Below are 15,942 nucleotides of genomic sequence, written 5' to 3' on the forward strand. Positions count from 1 at the left end.
AATTGGAGCAACAAAATAAACAACAAAATAATGAATTATAATACAAAATATAAAATAAACATACTGATATAAATAAATATTTAATAAATAAATGAGGGAGAAGAGGCAAATCTCCCATGATGAAAACTTACAAATAATTTATGTGGATTGTCTACTTTCCATGAGGGGAAGCACACATTCCTACTACTTCAAAGTGAACTATGCATAGAGGCTTCTCTCCAAAGAGTATAGAAAGGAAATGGAGGGCGGGTTGGGGAGCAGTGAAGAAGTAATATTGCAATGGAGAAGCCTGTCAAACACTACTTCATCCAGGTAATCAAAGTTAACATTAATCATAAGCGACGTTGATAATATGGACTCTTTATATGATGCAATGAGAATAAAACTTTTCTTGTGGTCATCCTCCAACAAATCCACACATTTGGGGTTAAGCAATCCATATAATTGCCATTGTTTCAGGTCAGTTCATGTGTTCACATTGCAAAAGGGTCTCACCCATTGTGATGCTGTAGCAAAATGGGAGTTTTCACCCTCCTCATTTTTGCTGGCCAGCAAAAGATCCAGTTACAGATTCTTAAATGTAGGTCAGCTTCATAGGACCACTTCAACACAAATTATCTTAGGTTGATTTTCCTCAGAAGCAAATACCAAGTGCAAGTAATATATTTTGGTAATCATCTCAGGACACATCAGGAATGGATGCTGGGGTTGCATTTGAAGCACTGGAAAAATGACAATCTTCAATACATGAGATAGCAATGCATGGGGAGCTATGACAGACATTGAATAAGAGGCTAAAAAGCTAAGAGCTGTGGGTGTTTTGGAGCTGAGTTAGTATGCAAGGTGAGGTAACCTCGATCCCCGGGGGCAGGTGGCCAGAGTCTATTGGAATGTACCATCAAGTAGATTTCTGGCCCCATTGAAAAGCTCATAGATAATTACCCATTTTGACTAAAATTGATTTTTAAAAAAAGGCTGCTGTATAGCCAGTGCTCCATGTAAAAGTAGAGGTGAAAAGATTCTGGACTAAAAGGGGCCATGTCATTTCACATGCATTTCATAGGCAAAGTGAACATGCTTTCAAAATGTTCAGTTGGGATTTAACAAATAGGAATAGAGAGAACAGACACTGGAAATCCTAGCTGAGATATATGTGGGCATCCATCATGATGTTTCTTGATTACAGAACAAGAATATATAAAGAAAATATAAAGTGCTGGAGAGCAGAATAATAGTGTGAGGAATGATTGTGTAGAATAATAATTTTCTACCACTCAGCTTCCTATTCCAAATCATTTTTTTTCATTCTGTGAGTAGATAAAATGAAAGGGACATTAGGTCCCCTGCAGGAAGGACCATCCAATGCAACAAGTAAATGTCATTGCTACACACCAATCCTTCCCCAAAGGAACGAAATGCCATCTGCCAGAGAATGGCACACTGGGGAAAACAGAAATACTGAGATCTTTCAAGAGTGATTATCTAAATTCTTAGCTGACTCTACAGGATGCTCTGTTCTAATGAAATGTCCCTCTTGTCACTAATACAATGACCTACATGAGGAATATGTGTATTCCATCACAACATAAATCTTTTGGTTGGGTCCCAGGTTCCCAATTCAGGACAAATGGTTTTATTAGGAACATGGTAAGGTGTCCTTTAAAGCGAAAGCTAGGGCTGCTACTGGCCATGTTGAGATCCTCATGAAGACATGTTCCTGGTGGACAAATTCTGAAAAATTTTATACTTTTCTGCTGAAATAGAATTTCTAAGAAGCCATATTTTTTGTGGATTGATCCTTCTTGCTAGAGTTCTTATCAGTGCCCCTTAGATAAGATCTACTTACTCTCTGTTAGAAGAGGCCAACCTGTGTGTGAATAGCCTCTGACTTCTGATTGAATTTGGCTCAGGGTGAGGTGTATTTTATTCTGTGCTCTGCAGATTTCCCTTGCCTCTTCAGACCTGAAGATCCTATTACACAGCTTCTAGGAGTATTAGTATATGACATCTCTAATGTAAGCCTATCTCAAGAAATTGCCCTGGATTGAAGAAAACTGGCTAGCCAAACATCATGCTCCTTTCTGGGGGCAGCCCAGATCCAGTGAATTCTCCCAGAGGTTCCATGTAGGAGGGACCACTTGGCTGAATGTGGTACAAGTCTTATGGGTCACCCTAGTTCCAGAATTCCTCAAAGGAGCTGCTGAGACCTTGGTTGTGACTGAACTTCAGTTCAATTCCCTGCACCCAATTCTGTTTCCTTTGTTCCTCATTGTGTTAAACACAGGAGCACTCCCACAAAATTTACTATATGCAAATCTCTAAAAGCCTATTTTCCAAGAATGTCCTAGTGTGCCTCTGGATGTGTGGAAGATAACAGTAGAGTGATATTTATTCCTCTTGCTTTCAGACAGCTGGTTTATGGCTTCTTGGCCTTGTACTCTAGCCAGGCTCACAGTACCTGTTATGGCCTTTTCCATGTGGCTGGTCTATATGAAGTCTGGTAACTACTCCCTCCTCCTGTACCTTCATGAGTAGGTGTAGCAAATTTTCCTGCTCTTGCCATATTGAGGTCCTGCACAAGCTCTCTTTGGCTACCCTCAATTTTGTCCACATATTTATGAATACATCTCTATTAATCTCAACTGATTCCCAGCTTTACTGAACTTTCTCTTTCAGGATGGATTTCTTGCCAGTACATTCTTTTATTCCCCAAATCAGAGCTTCACTGACCTTCATTTCCATATCTCCTAAAATCTTCCGGAAGATTTGATCTCCATAAGGCAAATGCTAGAGCACCATATGATCTAACTATGACACATAGCATTCAGAACAAGAAAAAAGAAACACTTTACTATATTATAAATCATTTATATTTTATGGAAGATTTTCTTTGAAAACTGATATACTCCTTATACCTGAAGTACAACTTGTTCTTACATAGGGGCCTGGGATTCTGCATAGAGAATAAGATAAGTTGACTTTAAATATAGACTCTTCATTTGTTAGCAAGCATATCCTGGTTCAGAGGGGAATTTGCTACTTGGGTAAGAGTCATCATCCAAAATCAGAATATTTTCTGACAGTTATAAGCAAATTAATCATTATAACATTCCCATGATCATGCCAAATTTAGTTACAGGGGGAAAAACAGCTGAACTCTACAATGGGCTACCTTACATTTCAATTACTATCTTTGTCAATAGTTGATCTCTCAATATCACACTTTTTAACCTTCCCCATTATGAAGGTTTAGACAAGTAATACAAGAATCACACTAGCTAGATGCTTAATGTATTTTTAAATCATCTTCTCTTTTCAAATCTATTCATTTAAATTGTACTTTTGGTCAGAAATTTTTTTAAATTCATTTAATGAATCACATATTTCTGAAAGCATGTAAGGAAGAATTTTTAAGTCCTGGGATAGTTTCTGAAAATTAAACATCTTGGCTTCCCCAGCGTCAGTCTTATACAGACCTGGCATATTAATTAAGAAGATGGTATTTTTAGCTAAAAACCATGAGGCTGCATGCCTCCCCCTCCACATGGACCAACCTAGACAATGATATAAGTGAATCAGATGCAGCCAGACTAGAAATCCTTCCTTCACCTGCAGTGGTGCACTAAGGTGATGCTTCTAAGAAGGAATGGAGATCCAGCCTGTTGAAGGTCACCATCTTTATCTTACATGAGTAGGTAATGCTAATGCCTTATTATTTAGTATCATGCTTGCAAATTTTTAACTCCAGAAAATTCATGTTTATACCATTTCTTTGATAAAATTTTCAAATGAAATTTTCTCTATTATCCATTTTATATTCTGAAGAACTAAAATATATGCTAGTTGATAAAATTATCAGGTCAAAAACTCTTGTCATTTCAATCAAATAAATGATTTGAGTGTTACTACTTTATTTTTTATGGAAATGAATGATTAAGGCTATCAATATCCTAGAACAAAGATTTACAGTTTAAATCACATATTTGGGGAACAGGGATGGGAAAATACAGAAAGATGCTAGGTACTCTTCTAATTTTCTGCGATTACTTAAAGAGCAATTAACTAGAAAAATGTGGGTGTATGCTTGTGCCATCCAAAAAGACAAGAGTTGTGATTAAAATAAAAAGAAAATTTTAAGTAAAGGATTATATAAAAAGAATAAACTGTATTTGAGAAATCTCTAGATTTCTGAGGCCACAGTGGATATGGTAAAAGAAAACTTTTATTTTCTAGCAAGTCAATTATTCTGCTTCTAAACTAGTCAATTTCAAGTTTCCATTCTTTTGTTTAAAACCATTACAGATACTTTATTTACACAGTGAAATATTTCCTCATTTTAAATTTGATACATACTTTCCATCCATTGTCAATTCTGTTAGACTATATACAAGATAATTGCTGGGATTTTTTTAGGTTCCATGTCTTTTAACTAGCAGCAATTATTTCACTTGCATATATGAAAATGTAATCAAGAATTTTTAGCAAGACAAATTTAACAGCATTATAATTTAGAGAAATATAATCACCATTACTCATTTTATTTAATTGTTTCTTGAACTGATCATTCCATTAAATAAACCAAACACTATACCATTCTGACTAGACAATTACATCCATGATTCATTACTTTTATACATTTATTTCTACTAAAAAGATAATGCATAGATATGTTGCCAGTATCCATTGAAAGGTTAAGAGCTAATAGGTTCCAATTTTTCATAAAAAGTACTTAGCTTTAGTAAGAAAACCCATAAGAAAGTCTATTGAATAAACAAAAAAAAACATGCAAGTTATTGAAATTATTATTTGTTAGACACCTGAATGTTTCTCAGTTAATTCAGAAGATTAGCTCACATTACTATTTTCATGCTATTTGTGTTTGCTTGATCAGAACATGAAAAATATCTAGAATCTAATATCAAACATCCCATTAACTTGATATTTAAATATACACTTATGTGAAGTAACATGAATAAAAGAGGTGCACATGGAGTTTATTACAAAGAACTTTCTCATTTTTTTTTCTGTTTTCTCTAGCAACAATCAAGGAAGTTTTATTTCCAAATTCACATATTATTTAGCAAAAAATTAGTTTCAGGAAATTTCCCATGAACCTACAAATGTTAATTATTTTGTAAACACATTAGAAAGGTATATCACCTCTCAAAAATAATGCAGATGGTATTAATACAAAAACAGAAGTCCCCAAGTCAAAGAAACGTGTCAGGGGGTCCTTTAATTTCTTCAGGAAATGATGCTCAGAATCATAACTGGAGATTTCATAAAGCAACTATGTGTAGAGTGTCCAGATCTCAAAGTGTTAGAGAACACATGAAAACTTTGGCTCAGGTATAAGTGCATTTCCATGACATCTAACTCTTATACAACCAAACCAAACCCTCAAATAGTGTGCTATCAGTACAATGATGATGCAATGAATTTAACATTGCTGTGTAGAGTGGGTGGAGAAGGCACATACATGAAAGAAATGGACTCATTCTCCCATGCAACTTTTTCCATGAATTAGAATATCTACAAGATCATATCCTTATGATTGAATAAGCCTCTCATCTCTGCATCTCTGGCCAGATTTATTCAACACACTAGAATAATTGCAGCCCCAGCATATCAGAGATGAAGATGTTTTTAAGGATTTAGACTGTTCTTGGGACAGAAGAAGGAATTAATTTATCTTTATGGTCCTTTGAATAAATAAGGAATTTACACTTTACCCTATAAAGTTCTTGCTCATGTGTCTGTGAAAGTACTCATCACATCACAACACCTTCTGTGTACAGTTAATGAAAGTGTGCATTATGATTAGAGTCTTGCACTAGGGGAAAAGATTTGAGAAAGTCATTTTTGCTTTCTGTGTATAACTCTGTAAATTCAAACTAAGTTATAAAACTTCCAGATTAAATTGTGTTTCCATATGTAGCCCTAATCTTTCCAGTTCCTAAATCTGAGAAAATAACTCAATGTGTGGAATGAAAAAAAATGCCTTCTGGGAATGATACCTATGCAAGTAAATGTTTTCCATTAAAATTTGATGTGTTACAAATGTGTAACCATCATGATCAACTACCTAGTTTTATATATTAAAACAATTATATTTCAAATTATACTGACTCTGAGCCATGTGAGATAAACAAAAAATAAATAATAAATTCTGTAAATCATTTTTCCTGTCCATTTACTTGGTGTCAAATATAACAAAACCAGACATATAAAGTAGATGGCTTTACCAACAATTTTGTTTACTTATATCATTTAATCAAAACTCATCTGTAAAATACTTTTCCTGGAAATGTTGAGAGGAAAAATATTGAAGGTAATTCTGGTTTTATTTTTAAAAGTTTTTATTAGGCACATTTTCAAGATACAGAAAAATAAACAGAGAAGTATTCTGACCCCCTATGTCAAAATAAAGCATTTCTAACTATTTTATCATTTTGCCTCTCTTGGTTTATCTCTTTGCCATGTTCTCATTCTTTTTCTTATTTTTTGGCATTTTCAAGCAAATTCAGATATTGTAATATTTCACCTACAATTACATAAGCATCTCCAGCAAATAAGGATTTTGTGTTTTAATATAACCATAATTGCATTATAGTACCTAAACATTCATAACAATTCCTTTATATAATATGACAAGAAAACAATAATCAATATCATCTATGGTGTGAAAAACATTTTTTAATTATAGTAACAAGTGTATAATCTGAAATTGCCCATTTCAACTACATTCAACTGTACAATTAAATAGTATCAATTACATTCATGATACACTAATATTGTTACCATTGCCAATATTGTTTAACCCAACTTTTTCATCACCTCAAACAGAAACTCTGCACCTATTTAACAATAACTCTCCCCACTGTCACCCTGAGTTAACCTAAGGTATACTATGTGCCTGCGTGAGATTTGTTTCTTCCATGTATTTCAGACAAGTGAGATAATACAATATTTGTACTTTTGAATCTGGCTTATTTCACTTAACATGATGTCTTCCAGTTTCATCCATGTTGTGCATGCATATCATAACTTTGTGTCTTTTTATGACTAATTTTCCAGTACATGTAAATATCACATTTTATCTACACATTTACATTATGTTTCACAGTTGGTTTGCTTCCACCTTTTAGATATTGTGAGTAATGATGCTACAAACTTTGATGAAAAATATATCTTAGAGTCCCTGCTTTCTATTTTTTGGGATATGTACCAAGAAATGGGATTGATGCATCATATAATTCTATTTTCAACTTTCCAAGGAACAATCAAACTTATTGAAATCAAAAGTGGTTGCACCATTTTACAATGCCACCAGCAATGTATAAGGTCTCCTATTTGTTTCCATACTTTTCAAAATGCATTAATTTCTGTTTTCTTTTAAATAGTAGGCAGGTCTGAAATAGTATCTCACTGTGGTTTTGAATTACATTTTCCTGGTAACTAATGATATTGAATACCTTTTCATGAGCTTATGATCATTTGAATATATTCTTGGGAGAAATGTGTATTCAAGTCCTTTGACAGTTTTTTTAATTGAGTTTTTTTTTAACTTTTATTGTTGAGTTGCATCAGTATTTTATAAATTCTGTATATTAAACCCTCTTCAGATGTATGACAAGCAAGTATTTCCTCCCATTACCTGAAGTCAACTTTTCATCTTCTTGATAGTGTACTGTGATGAAGTCCATTTTATCAATTTTTCTATCATTGTCACATCTAAGAATTCAGTACCAATCCAAGGTTAAAAGTGTTTCTCCTGTTTTTTTTCAAGGAGTTTTATGGTTTTGGTCTTTTGTTCAGGTCTTTGATACATTTAGAGATAATTTTTGTGTATGTTTTGAGGTAGGTGTCCAAATTCTTTCTTTTACAAGTGGGTATCCAATTTCCCCAACACCATTTGCAAAAGAGACTGCCATTTGATGACGTCACTCTTCCTTCAACTGAATTTTGTGCTGTAGTTAAAACATTTACATATGTCAGATGAAGAATTTGATATAGGTGTCTTCATACATACTCATGTAATTTTAATAAGATATGTAATTCAATGGAATCCTTTGAAGCATGAAATGTCTCTTTTCTCTATTTATGTACTAATTTTTAATTTGATAACATATATACAATGCAAAATGTCCCCCTTTAACCATGTCAATGAGTACAAGAAAAAGACATTACTTATATTAACTATGTTGTGCTACATAGAGCATCATCTACTACCAAAATGTTTTCATTACCCCTAATCAAAAACATACTAAGAAACAATTCCTCTTCTGCATTCGAACTTGTCTCTGGTAATCTCTCTGAATTATTTTTCCATTTGCAGTGTCATTCCTGTTTGAAATAATGGAAAACAGAAATTTTACCTCAGATTTCATTCTGCTAGGTCTCTTTAACCATACCAGAGACCACTTCTTCCTCTTTGTGTTGATGCTCACAGTAGTCTTCATTTCCCTGTTGGTCAATGCCCTCATGATCTTCCTCATTCACCAAGACTGCTGGCTTCACACACCCATGGATTTTCTACTGAGCCAACTCTCCCTCATGTACATGATGCTGGTTTGCACAATTGTGCCCAAAATGGCTGCTGACTACTTAACTGGCAAGAAGTTCACTTCCCTTGTGGGCTGTGGCTTCCAGATCTTCTTTCTCCTCACCCTGTATGGTGGAGAGTCCTTCCTCCTGGCAGCCATGTCCTATGACCACTATGTTGCTGTATGTCACCCTCTGTAATATCCTGTCCTCATGAGTTGGCTAGTATGCCTGAGAATGATTCTGGGGTCTTGGTTTCTGGGAGCAGCTGATGGGCTTATGCAGGCTGTTACAACCTTAAGCATCCCATTTTGCAAAACCCATGAGATTGGTCATTTTTTTGTGAGCCTCCTACTCTGTTTGCTTGGCTTGTGTTGGCACATCTGTCTTTGAGTATGCCACGTAAATTTGCCATGTGTTAATGATCCTGGTCCCCTTCTCTCTCATCCTGACCTCCTATAGTCTCATCCTAGCTGCTGTTCTCCACATGTGATCCACAGAAGCCTGCAAGAAGGCTTTTGCCACCTGTTCATCACATTGAGCTGTGGTGGGACTCTTTTATGGAGCTACTACTTTTATTTATATAAGACCCAAATCCTACAGGTCAGCTAACCATGACAAGATTGTGTCAACTTTTTATACTATATTCACTCCTGCATTGAACCCCCTCATCTACAGTGTGAGGAACAGTGATGTCATGGGAGACTTGGCAAAGTGTATAGGTAATTGTGCTGCCATAAATCATCATTAAGATTACTTTGATTTACCCCAATATTGAAGACTAACATTGTAATGTGTGAATCTCTTGTGTAAAGATAAAAACTTCATCATATTTAACTGTGCATTTATAGATACATATTTTTTCTCTTTTACTTTGACATGTGGATCCATCTCCATACTTCTATTACAATTGCTAATTTGTCATCAACAAATAAAATTTGTGTAATGTTAAACATGTGAATCACAAATTTTTAGTAAGATATTTCTTCTTTATACATCACAGTAAATATTTGTTAAAAGAATCAAGTAACAAATATTCAGGAAATATTGAGTATTCATTGCTGACATTTGTTTAGTATGGAGACATAATTCATGCCTAATAAAATTCCCAGATCTGAAGTATAGCTTTAGACAGTTGTGACAAATACATACACACATACAAATCATCCCTACTTTCAAGAGGTACACATACTGTCATGAAAAGCATAACCTGTCTGTTCTTGTCCATGAAAATTCCAATCACATACAATATAATTTTTATCAACATGCTTTGTCTGAGTCTATTCTAGTATTTCATATAAATGGACATTTTATTTTGTGTTTCTTTCTCCCATTACATATATATATATATATAATGTATATATATGAAAATATGTGTGTATTTATAAGATGCCAATAAGACAATATATAATCTATACATGTATACAACATATACATAATCATATGTATACACACAAAAACTCCATTATTTTTAAATTTATCACTACTTTCTCTTTTATTTGTACTATTTGATTGTATGTATACATCACAGTTGTTTTTGCTTAATTTTGTTCATGGGCATATATGCCATTTACAGTTTGGTGCTCTTATGAATAAAGCTACCATTAACCACATTTTGGTAATTATAGTTTCTTAATTCTCTTATTAAAGGTATGATTACCTACTTGATAAACTATTTTTAAAAGCAGGTAGACAATTTTGCACTCCCACTAGCAAGACTGGCAAGTTATATTTGCTCCAAATTGGCAGCAATCCTGGGTATTGTTAATGTTGTTCATTTTTAGCAATTCTAGCAGATGCAGCAGCACCTCCCTTTGTCACTAAATTAGGCCTGGTTGATTTTATGTTGCTTCCACTATATCTCATACCCATATTAATTATCATACCCACATTCACCATATATCTGCCTATAAATTTGGAAAACACATGCAGTTGATTTGTAGCATAGTACACTTTGTTACAGTTTATACTTTGCATCTCAACCTTTGGAACTATCTGGGACTTAAGTTTAGTTATAGGTCTAGAAGCATGATGTGTGGTGTAGGGTTATTCCTAAAGAGAATCAACAGTCCCACAAGGTATCTACATTAAGGGAGACTAATACAGATTCTTCAGGAATAAGCAGTGTTAGCCTTCTCAGGTATGCTGGAAGGATCAATGGTACTGGTAATAAGATTCAGCATAATTTGGGGATTTTAAGCCCCAGTTAAATCAGGACCAGACTAGGTCCCCATTCAGATTTTCAGGATGCCATTGCTTGTCAATCAATACCCTCAATTTAAAAGCAGATATCAGCAAGTTTGGAAATTCATTTCTTTCCTGCAATTCAGCAACCAGTGGATTAGGGTCTGAGTTACTTTTCAGATATGTCACCTCTGTTCTTGTCTTTTTTGTTGTTGTTTTGTTTTTTTTTCCAGGGGAGATATAGAAACTTTTCTTTCTTTTGTACAGATAGCCTCTGGGAAATTGAGACCCTGAGGTCACTCTTTTTATTCCTAATATTCTCCCTCACAGTTAGGAGTGAACCAGCTAATTTCAATATACTGTTTAGTTTGAATTTTTTTCTATGGTATTAAATACATGGTCATCAGGACCTTGCTGTTTTAAGTACTTTTTTCAACTTATTTATTATTAGAGATGTTGTAGATTTACAGAAAAACCATGCAAAAATACAGCATTCCAATATACCCTACAACACTTTTAACACTTTGTATTAGTGTGGTACCTTTGTGACAACCGATGAAAGAATAGCATAATTGGACTATTAACTATAGTTTATAGTAGGGTGTAGATTTTACCCAAAATATCACCCTATTATTAACACTTGCATTAGTGCTGTACATTTGTTATTTCTCATGAAAGAAAATGTTTATAATTGTACTATTAACTATGCCCATCATTTAAAATAGGGTTCACTGTGTTGAACCATATTCACATACATAATCAGTGCTGTTAATTTCACTAAAAGTGTTGTGTCACCACCACTGCCACTCATTTCCAAAAATTTACAATCAACCCAAATAGAAACTCTATACAAATTAAGCATTAACTTCCCATTATATACTCCAGCTCAGCTCCTGTAACCTATATTCTAGATTCTAAATCTATGAGTTTGCTTATTCTAATTATTTAATATTGGTGAGATTGCATAGTATTTGTCCTTTTGTTCCTGGATTATTTCACTCAACATCATGTCCTCAAGGTTCATCCATGTTGCTGCATGAACCAGAACTTCATTTCTCTGTAATTCTGAATAATATTCCACTGTATGTATATACCACATTTTGTTTATCCATTCAGCAGTTGAAGGACTCTTGCATTGCTTCCACTATTTGGTAATTGTAAATAATGCTGCTATGAATGTCAGTGTGAAAATATGTGTTTGAATCCCTGCTTTCAGTTATTTTGGGTGCATACCTAGTAGAGTGATTATGGGGTCATATGGTAATTTTATGCCTAGCTTTCTTAGGAAGTATCAAACTGTCTTCCAGAGTAGATGCACCATTTCACATTCCCACCAGCAATGAATGAATGGTCCTTTTTCTCCACAATACTCCAACACTTTTAATTTTCTGTTTTTTTAATAGTCAACATTCTAATGGGTGTGAAATGCTATCTAACTGTAATTTTAATTTTAATTTATCTAATAACAAATAATGCTGAGCGTCATGTCATTGACTTTTTAGCCACTTGTACATCATCTTTGGAAAAATGTCTATGCAAGTTTTGCCCATTTAAAAATTTGGTTGTTTGTCCTTTTGTGGTTGAGTTGTAGGATTTCTTTATATATTCTGGATATGAAACATTTATTGGATGTGTAGTTTTCTCACATTGAATAGGTTGTTTTCACTTTGTTGATAAAATCTTTGATGTACAATAGTTTTTAATTTTGATGAGATTGTTTTCTTTTATCTAAGAACCATTGCCTAACACAAGATCCTGAAGACATATCCTTACATTTTCTTCTAGGATTTTATGGTGCTGGTTCTTATATTTAGGTCTCCAATTCATTTTGAGTTAATTTTTTTATATGGTGTGTGATAGGGGTCTTACTCCATTCTTTCTCATATGGATACCCAGTTTCCCAGCACTATTTGTTGAAGATACTATTCTTTCCCAATTGAGAGAATTTGGTAGCCTTGTCAAAAATCTATTGGCCATAGATATGAAGGTCTATTTTAAAACATTCAATTTCAATCCATTGGTCTATATATCAGTCCTTGTGCCAGTACCATGTTGCTTTGACCAGGGTCAATTTGTAATAAGTTTTAAAGTCAGGAGGTGTAAGTCCTCCAACTTCTTTCTTCTTTTATTAGATGGTTTTGGCTATTCATTGTCCTTTACCCTTCCAAAGAAATTTGATAACTGGCTTTTCCATTTCTTCAAAGTCTGCAGTTGGAATTTTCATTGGTATCATGCTGAAACTGTAAGTGATTTTCATAGAATTGGCATTCTAACAATATTTATTTAGTCTTCCAAGCATGGAAAGTCCTTCCATTTTAGATCTTCATCAATTTATTTTAGCAGAGTTTTGTAGTTTTCAAAATATAAATCTTTGCATCCTTGGTTAAATATCTTTCTAGCTATTTTACTTTGTTAGTTGTTATTGTAAATGGGCTTTTTTGTTTTGTTTTGTTTTCCTCTTCATATTGCTCATTGCTAGCATACAGGAACACTACTGATTGTTGCATGTTAATCTTGTACCAAACCACTTAGGATCAGATCATGTGTAAATAGAAAAAGTTTTTATTCCTTTCCAATTTGGATGGCTATTATTTCATTTTCTTGTTTAACTACACTGGCTAGAATTTCCAGCACAATGTTGAAAAACAGTGGTGACAGTAGGCATCCTTCACTTGTTACAGACATTTGAGGGAAAGTTTTTATTCTTTCACCATTGAGCACAATGTTAGCTGTGTTTTTTCTTCATATATACTCTATATGATATATGATAAAAGCATTCTGGGTGCTTTTATCAACATTTTATGCTGGATCTTTTCAAACATATTTTTTGCATAAATTTAGATGATCATGTTTTTTTTTTTTTTTTTCTGATTTAAGAACATAATTTAGTCTTCAAGCATCTTCATTTTTCTTTATCTTAATACCGATATACATTATTGCTTCAGGCATTTTTACATACTCATTTACAGTAATTGGTCCCCCTACCACACACAGACTTACTCTTGAAGAAAAGTGATAAATGATAGGCAAGTTCAATTCAGGGTATTAAAAATAAAAAGAAAACAACCTCCTATTTATCACCACAGTTCAGCTTAATCTCCTGCATTTTTTTCTGTATCTTGATTATTGATGTAGAGTTAGGACTTGGACATTGCATGAAATGCTAATCAAGTTATCTGAAGTAACTTCTGAATTAGTAAAACAAAACTTTTTAATGTTAATAATGTTTGAATATTAATTTGGAGCCTTTTATTAATAAGAATATCAAGTTATAAGAATATTCCATTCCTTAAATCATTTTTTAAAAATTAGCAAAATTATGTTTCAGGTCTTAGAAAGGCAATAGATTTTTTTTTAATTAAACTTTTAAATTTATATTTGAAATGTGATTTACTAACTGCACATCAAATCATTGATTGATCATTGATTCCCAGAACTGTACATGTGATGGACCAATGAAATGTTTTTAAAATTTTGCTGACTAAAAGAGGGAGTGCTTTATTTTGCCATATAAGATCATTAAAACAATCACCTGCTCACCTTCTACTATCATCATGTCATAAGGATATTTTAACAACAACAAAAATAGCCAAATAAAGGACAGTTGGTCCTCATACATCAGTCTATTAAATTACTAATACATTGACCACAGATGTTCTTGATGCTCTTTCATGCAAGTAGAGAGAGTAGCTGAGGGTGAACAGATTTCAGAACCATTCCCTATATCCTCCTTTTGGTTAGGATATGGTAGTGTGTAGGTGGTAGCAGGCCAAACCATGAGTACAAGCTTGGCACCTGGTCACCGAATAAGGAGCAAAAAGAATTTATCTGAAGAGATTCAGAAGGTCTGTCAAAGCTGTCTTTAGGAACCACTGCTTTTTATACTTATACTTCCATAAGCCTTGCATATATTGTTGCCTTCCTCTGGAATGTATTTCCTAGCTTATTTATGTTCTTTAAAGCACTGCTCAGAGCACAAAGTGTGGACTTAACTTGACCACCTGGGCACACAGTGATTCTCTGACTTACTGTTTAGACCCTGTTTGGCACTTGTACACTACTTGCTATTGTTAAAATAGTGAATTCCTTAAGGTAGAAACTTTGATTCATTTTTCTTTAAGTCTCCTTCGGTATCTGTATTTTATTTTAGCAGGTGCACAAAAATGTTGATTTAAAAAAAACTGAACTCATCAACTAATCTTGTCAAGAGCAGAGTTCATAGAAAACAAAATGATGCCATTTCTATAGGTTAATACAATAGAGCTAACAAATATTAAAATGGTCTAATGAAGTTTTTATACCATAATCTCACTCTATAATATTTATAATGTCAAAGTGGCTGTTATTGCAGTCAAAATTTAGCCTGATCTTACATTTATTTTTTTTTAATCATCATTTTATTGAGATATATTCACATACCACGCAGTCATACAAAACAAATTGTACTTTCGATTGTTTACAGTACCATTACATAGTTGTACATTCATCACCTAAATCAATCCCTGACAACTTCATTAGCACACACACAAAAATAACACGAATAATAATTAGAGTGAAAAAGAGCAATTGAAGTAAAAAAGAACACTGGGTACCTTTGTCTGTTTGTTTCCTTCCCCTACTTTTCTACACATCCATCCATAAACTAGACAAAGTGGAGTTTGGTCCTTATGGCATTCCCAATCCCATTGTCACCCCTCATAAGCTACATTTTTATACAACTGTCTTCGAGATTCATGGGTTCTGGGTTGTAGTTTAATAGTTTCAGGTATCCACCACCAGCTACCCCAATTCTTTAGAACCTAAAAAAGGTTGTCTAAAGTGTGCATAAGAGTGCCCACCAGAGTGATCTCTCGGCTGGTTTTGGAATCTCTCTGCCACTGAAGCTTATTTCATTTCCTTTCACATCCCCCTTTTGGTCAAGAAGATGTTCTCCGTCCCACGATGCCGGGTCTACATTCCTCTCCGGGAGTCATATTCCACGTTGCCAGGGAGATTCACTCCCCTGGGTGTCTGGTCCCACGTAGGGGGGAGGGCAGTGATTTCACCTTTCAAGCTGGCTTAGCCAGAGAGAGAGGGCCACATCTGAGCAACAAAGGCATTCAGGAGGAGACTCTTAGGCACAACCATAGGGAGGCCTAGCCTCTCCTTTGCAGCAACCGTCTTCTCAAGGGTAAAACTTATGGTAGAGGGCTCAACCCATCAAACCACCAGTCC

The 15,942-nt window shown here is 34.2% G+C and overlaps 1 pseudogene; it reads left to right on the forward strand.

The window, feature by feature from the left end:
• Positions 1-8,337: 8,337 nt before the first annotated feature.
• LOC119505125 lies at positions 8,338-9,295 on the forward strand (annotated as a pseudogene).
• Positions 9,296-15,942: the final 6,647 nt, after the last annotated feature.

Source organism: Choloepus didactylus, chromosome 10 (genome assembly GCF_015220235.1).
Source record: "Choloepus didactylus isolate mChoDid1 chromosome 10, mChoDid1.pri, whole genome shotgun sequence".
Taxonomy (NCBI): domain Eukaryota; kingdom Metazoa; phylum Chordata; class Mammalia; order Pilosa; family Megalonychidae; genus Choloepus; species Choloepus didactylus.